At 32.9% G+C, this 6,418-nt stretch overlaps 1 long non-coding RNA gene across 1 annotated transcript; it reads left to right on the top strand.

Annotated features, from left to right (window-relative positions):
- The first annotated feature begins 5,518 nt into the window (after positions 1-5,518).
- Positions 5,519-5,975, top strand: LOC145246563 (uncharacterized). The gene is made up of 2 exons (XR_013863134.1): positions 5,519-5,634; positions 5,809-5,975. It is a non-coding gene; the product is annotated as an uncharacterized LOC145246563 (long non-coding RNA).
- The last annotated feature ends 443 nt before the right edge of the window (positions 5,976-6,418 follow it).

The raw sequence follows: 6,418 nt of genomic DNA, 5'->3' as shown, positions 1-6,418 counted from the left end.
GCAGCTTTTTTGTCTTTTTTTTCTTTACCAATTTCGCTTTTTGTTCAAAATTCAACCGAATCCAAAAAAAAAAAAACGGGGAAAATCTTTGATATTTGTACCCGTCACCAAACAAAGATATCATATTCCAAAAATCATCAATTAATTGAGTAGTTTTTATTTTTAGCAATTAATAGTATATTGTGGCTATTACAAGACTGATGTTAAAATATCAGTAGTTTGAGGTTCTGGATATGACCTGAACTATATCCAGTGGTGAGGCCCCAGCTTGCGGGGTTTGGGGAGTGTTGAGCCACTCTTTATTTACCATTGCTCCCAGGTCCACTCTGACCCAGAGTGGTAGTACCTGTTAGGGGTCTAACTATAGGTTAAATAGAAACCGACTTGAAAACAAATATATTCTGTTAAAATAGTTTTCTTCCAAATCTTTGGATTCGGTATTAAATAACCTGAAAAGGGTTGATATGCTGTAAAACAAAAACAATTAATCTCGGTAGTTCGAATTGAGTTGTCTTCCTTGATTAAATATGGCTAATCAAGATAATATTCTCGCTTTGTTATAAAATTTTATTTTCTTAGTTTTTTTTAAATTTTTTTTATTACATTTTCACCCCAAACAAGGCAAATTGCCACTTTGGTGTGGGGGGCTACTATCAGGGGCAACAACTACTGGGGTACTATGTAGGGATTTGGGCAGCAAGATGTTGGTTCACGTTACACTTGGAAGCAGGGACCTGGAACGGAATTCCAGAGTCTAGCGGTTCTGGGGAAGAAACTATTGGAGTAAAAAGATCTTTTACATCTAGGGATCTCTACAGTGTATGGGTGGGATTTAGCAGCCTATCGGGTTTGTTGTGGGGGCACAAGTGATTGCAGTTCATCAGAGCATTCACCACTAAAATACTTGTAGAACAGGCAGAGGGATGCAATATTTTGTCGATGGGACAGAGGCTGAAGCTTAGATGCCAGTTCAGGGCCTATCAGATTTGCGACTCTCTTTTGAACCTTGTCAAGGAGCGAGAGACTAGTAGCCGATGCACCAGCCCAAATATGACAGCAATACTCCATACATGGGCGAATAGTGGCCTTATAGAGGTACAGGATACTTTCGGGTGTTAGAAGTTTTCTAGCACGGTAGAGAGAGCCCACCTTTCTTGCAGCGGCCCTGGCGATGCCTTCAATGTAATTGTTCCAACTCATGTTTCCTGTGAACGTTAGGCCAAGGAGTTTGAAAGATGTACTCTCAGATAAAGAGTCGTTGGCCATTGCTATAGGTGGTAGAGAGGGTTTCTTGTAATTATTGAATGAAACTAGTTTAGTTTTGGCAGCATTGAACGCGACCAACCACTTTTGTCCCCATTCCACCACAGATTGGAAGTCTTCCTCTATTGTTTCTGCCATTTCTTTAGAAATGTGTTCATTCATCTTCCTGTCGTGCCTGCCATAGAGTGTAGTGTCATCAGCATATATACCCATCTCAGAGGCAATTTTGTCGGGGAGGTCATTTATGAATATCAGGAACAATAGAGGTCCAAGGATAGACCCCTGGGGAACCCCCGCATTTATATCATATTGTTTAGATGTACGACTGTCGAGGACAACCTGGATTTTTCTCTTATCTAAGAAGGATTTAATTATGTTAAGTATTCTACCAGTGATACCGTATGATTTAATTTTCCTGAGGAGACCCTCATGCCATACCCTGTCAAAAGCCTTAGATATATCTAGAGCTACCGCTCTGCCCTCCCCCCGCTTTGTCCAGTGAATGGTTTAAAAAAAATAAACTACTTGATCAATTTATGTGATTTTTGGAATATGACATTTTCGTTTTGTGGCAAGGATGTACATCATAAAAATTTTTCTGTATTTTTTTTTTATTATTTGGGTTGAATTCTGGACTTGTACTACAATTTCATACTGCAAATGTATCTTATCTGAAATATACTTTCACAAAATGAACACCATTGCGATAAACTTTCCCAATATTTGAAAATAGAGCATAAATTTGTTTTTCTTTAAATTAATTATCCTTTATAAACCTTGGTATTTTTTTTTGGTTTAGGTTGTCTTATTTCCCCTGACCTTCCACCTCCAGATATCTGCGTTTTTTTTTTTATCAAAGAATCGCTCCTATGAATGTGCTGACATTAACATTGCCTACTGATCGTCAGGAGCTTATTCAGTTTCACCAACAGGGTATCACAGCCTCTTTGCTGGGTCTCATCCAATCTGACATAGTATATTCATCTAATCATTGCTCATGCTGTGGAAGATGAGCAAGTGACATACAAATATAAATATCAACATTAATGATAATATTTTTATCTGGTAAACAAATCATGAATAATGAAAAATTGTCCTGTCTAAAACTCAGACATAGCCAGAAGTGTTAAAACAATAGTGTACACAACTCTTAATTTTCTAAGTTTTTTTTTTTTTTATAATGTAATGATTGAAACTAACATTTTTTATAATGTAATGATTGAAACTAACATTTTTTATAATGTAATGATTGAAACTAACATTTTTTATAATGTAATGATTGAAACTAACATTTTTTATAATGTAATGATTGAAACTAACATTTTTTATAATCTAATGATTGAAACTAACATTTTTTATAATGTAATGATTGAAACTAACATTTTTTATAATCTAATGATTGAAACTAACATTTTTTATAATGTAATGATTGAAACTAACATTTTTTATAATGTAATGATTGAAACTAACATTTTTTATAATGTAATGATTGAAACTAACATTTTTTATAATGTAATGATTGAAACTAACATTTTTTATAATGTAATGATTGAAACTAACATTTTTTATAATGTAATGATTGAAACTAACATTTTTTATAATGTAATGATTGAAACTAACATTTTTTATAATCTAATGATTGAAACTAACATTTTTTATAATCTAATGATTGAAACTAACATTTTTTATAATCTAATGATTGAAACTAACATTTTTTATAATGTAATGATTGAAACTAACATTTTTTATAATGTAATGATTGAAACTAACATACCTTACAGTATTGTTGCATTGCAGAATCTAAATAGCTACCCCCCTCATTATTTTTTTATTAATATATTTTCACACGCATGCATATATATATATATATATATTTATTAGCCTTTATCTGTTACGTTTCGATTACTGAATCATAACAACGATCTGATAATTTCATCAGACTTTACAGAAATAATTATTATGATTAGGAAAAAAAGATATTAGAATATCTAATATCTTTTTTTTTTCCTATTCATAATAATTATTTCTGTAAAATTTGAAATTATCGGATCGTTGATACAATTTGGTAATCGAAACATATATAACTAAGCAGATAAAACGGTAATAAAAATATATATTTGCTTGGCAATAGTATTGGGCACTCTTTTTTTTTCTGAATCCATCGATTTTCAATAAATGGTTAATCTTATTGGAGGAAATGTTAACAAAATAAATGTGGATAATTATAAATTTTGTTTATTAGCAAATACATTGAAAATTAAAATTAAAAAAAGAGTGCTCCAAGTTAAAATAATGAGGATGCAGAAAACGTTTCCTAGATGTTAATCTACTAAAACTTTGTTCATTTACAAAATAGTGCTCAATAACACGTAGTTGTTTTATTGTATAATTTTTTTATTTATACAAATATTATTAGCTACATATGTGCATACATGTTTCAGCTGTGATTTCTTTTGAAATCCAGTGTCATCAAACCACTTGTCTAAACTCGTTCGAAATGTGAATCTGAATTTGAAACCAGTTCAGACTGGTCGCCTGATGATGCTGGAGTTCAAAAGAAATCACAGTTGAAAAATGTATGCATATATGTAACCAATAATATTTGTATAAATAAAGAAAATGATACAATATACATATTTACATTTTTTAACTCCAATATCCTTCCTATTTGTTTTTGCTGTCTTCCTGTTGCTCATATCCGGCATAATCACGTTGAAACACTGGTTTTTGTTGGATCACCTAAACATATTGTCTCAGTACTTAGACGAGTGAATATTTAAGAATATCAAATGTTGTTTGTGGGAAAGGATGAGATCACCCCCCCCCCCTCCTCTCCAAAATCTGAATTTGTTAAAATTATTTTACCTGAGCAGGATATGCATACCATTTTTGAATTTGATATTTCTTAGGAACTTCCTCTTTTGCTGGGAGCTGGTTGAACTTGCCCAGTGTGCATGCTGCACCAGAAAGACTGTTGCTCTCCCATTAATAATGATTCTGCTCATACAAATCATATAAAAGTCTCTTGAAAAAATCAAGAATAATGGAGAAAACGTATAGATTGGTTTGTAGATTTAATGTCTGTTGACATTAAAATGTAAGTCATGTTTTTTCTTTTTTTTTTTAATACTTTTTTGGTAATAGGTTTAAGAATATTTTTTGTGAATAATAGTGATAATGGTAGTGATGATAATAATAATGATAATAATAATAATAATGATGATGATAATAACAATAATAATAATAATGATGATGATAATAATAATCATAATAATATTGACCATTACCATCACTTCCTTATTTTTGAAGAAGTTATTTAAAAGTCTACTCTTCTGTTTGTTGGGCTTATATTTCGATATCTTGAAGATAAGTTATAATCTCCTCCTCTCACGTCCATGTTGAAAGGTTATTTCAGGTAGTGTTGTACATTTGCGACATGTGTCACGGTTTATGTAAAGGATGAACATTTGCGACGTGTGTCACGGTTTATGTAAAGGATATACATTTGTGACGTGTCACGGTTTATGTAAAGGATGTACATTTGCAACGTGTGTCACAGTTTATGTAAAGGATGTACATTTGCAATGTGTGTCACGTTTAATGTAAAGGATGTACATTTGCGACGTGTGTCACGTTTAATGTAAAGGATGTACATTTGCGACGTGTGTCACGGTTTATGTAAAGGATGTACATTTGCGACGTGTGTCACGGTTTATGTAAAGGATGTACATTTGCGACGTGTGTCACGTTTAATGTAAAGGATGTACATTTGCGACGTGTGTCACGGTTTATGTAAAGGATGTACATTTGCGACGTGTGTCACGGTTTATGTAAAGGATGTACATTTGCAATGTGTGTCACGTTTAATGTAAAGGATGTACATTTGCGACGTGTGTCACGTTTAATGTAAAGGATGTACATTTGCGACGTGTGTCACGGTTTATGTAAAGGATGTACATTTGCAATGTGTGTCACGTTTAATGTAAAGGATGTACATTTGCGACGTGTGTCACGGTTTATGTAAAGGATGTACATTTGCAACGTGTGTCACGGTTTATGTAAAGGATGTACATTTGCAACGTGTGTCACAGTTTATGTAAAGGATGTACATCTGCAACGTGTGTCACGGTTTATGTAAAGGATGTACATTTGCAACGTGTGTCACTGTTTATGTAAAGGATGTACATTTGCAACGTGTGTCACTGTTTATGTAAAGGATGTACATCTGCAACGTGTGTCACGGTTTATGTAAAGGATGTACATCTGCAACGTGTGTCACGGTTTATGTAAAGGATGTACATCTGCAACGTGTGTCACGGTTTATGTAAAGGATGTACATCTGCAACGTGTGTCACGGTTTATGTAAAGGATGTACATTTGCAACGTGTGTCACGGTTTATGTAAAGGAGGAAACGTGTGTCACGGTTTATGTAAAGGATGTACATCTGCAACGTGTGTCACGGTTTATGTAAAGGATGTACATCTGCAACGTGTGTCACGGTTTATGTAAAGGAGGAAACGTGTGTCACGGTTTATGTAAAGGAGGAAAACCTGTCCTCGCAATCATTTTAGTTTTTTGTTTAAAAAAAAACTGAAATGAAAGAAAAAAAAATTTTCTCCAATCAAAAATCTGTTTATTTTTATTTTTTTTAATTTTTGATAATAAATTAATAAAAAGAGTAAATGAAAATAAAATTTAGCGAAAACTTAAAGATTCGTCAAAATATTTTGCTTTTTTTATGGTTTTCGTTTTTCTGTGAAAAAATCTTTTCAGCCGCTCATCAATGATTTAAAAATTCTCAGTTTAAAAAAAATGTCTACTGCGTGTGAGCAATTGGTTCTAATTTCCAAAGAAGAATGACATTGGCGTGTCACTTACCAGTTTGATTAAAACCAACAACTTCCCCTCACCTTCGTTTAGGCCGTATTGACGAGCTACCGTGCACATCATTATGTATTATTATTATTTCTATCCTTCCATCATTTTCTATCCTTCCCTCTCTTTCCCTTCCCCCCGTTTTTCTTTCTATTTCTCTTTTTCTCCCTCTCATTTTTTTCTCCCTCTTTTTTTTTTCTCCAGCTATGAATTAAATAGTATAAATACTTGTGATGATATTTCCTTTTGTTAATAATGAACGATTCAGAACTTCTCTTT

Source organism: Euprymna scolopes, chromosome 24, assembly GCF_053919585.1.
Source record: "Euprymna scolopes isolate OS-2025 chromosome 24, ASM5391958v1, whole genome shotgun sequence".
In the NCBI taxonomy this organism is placed as follows: domain Eukaryota; kingdom Metazoa; phylum Mollusca; class Cephalopoda; order Sepiida; family Sepiolidae; genus Euprymna; species Euprymna scolopes.
Note: the sequence above shows the minus strand (reverse complement) of the source record. Positions and strands in the feature narration are given on the sequence as shown.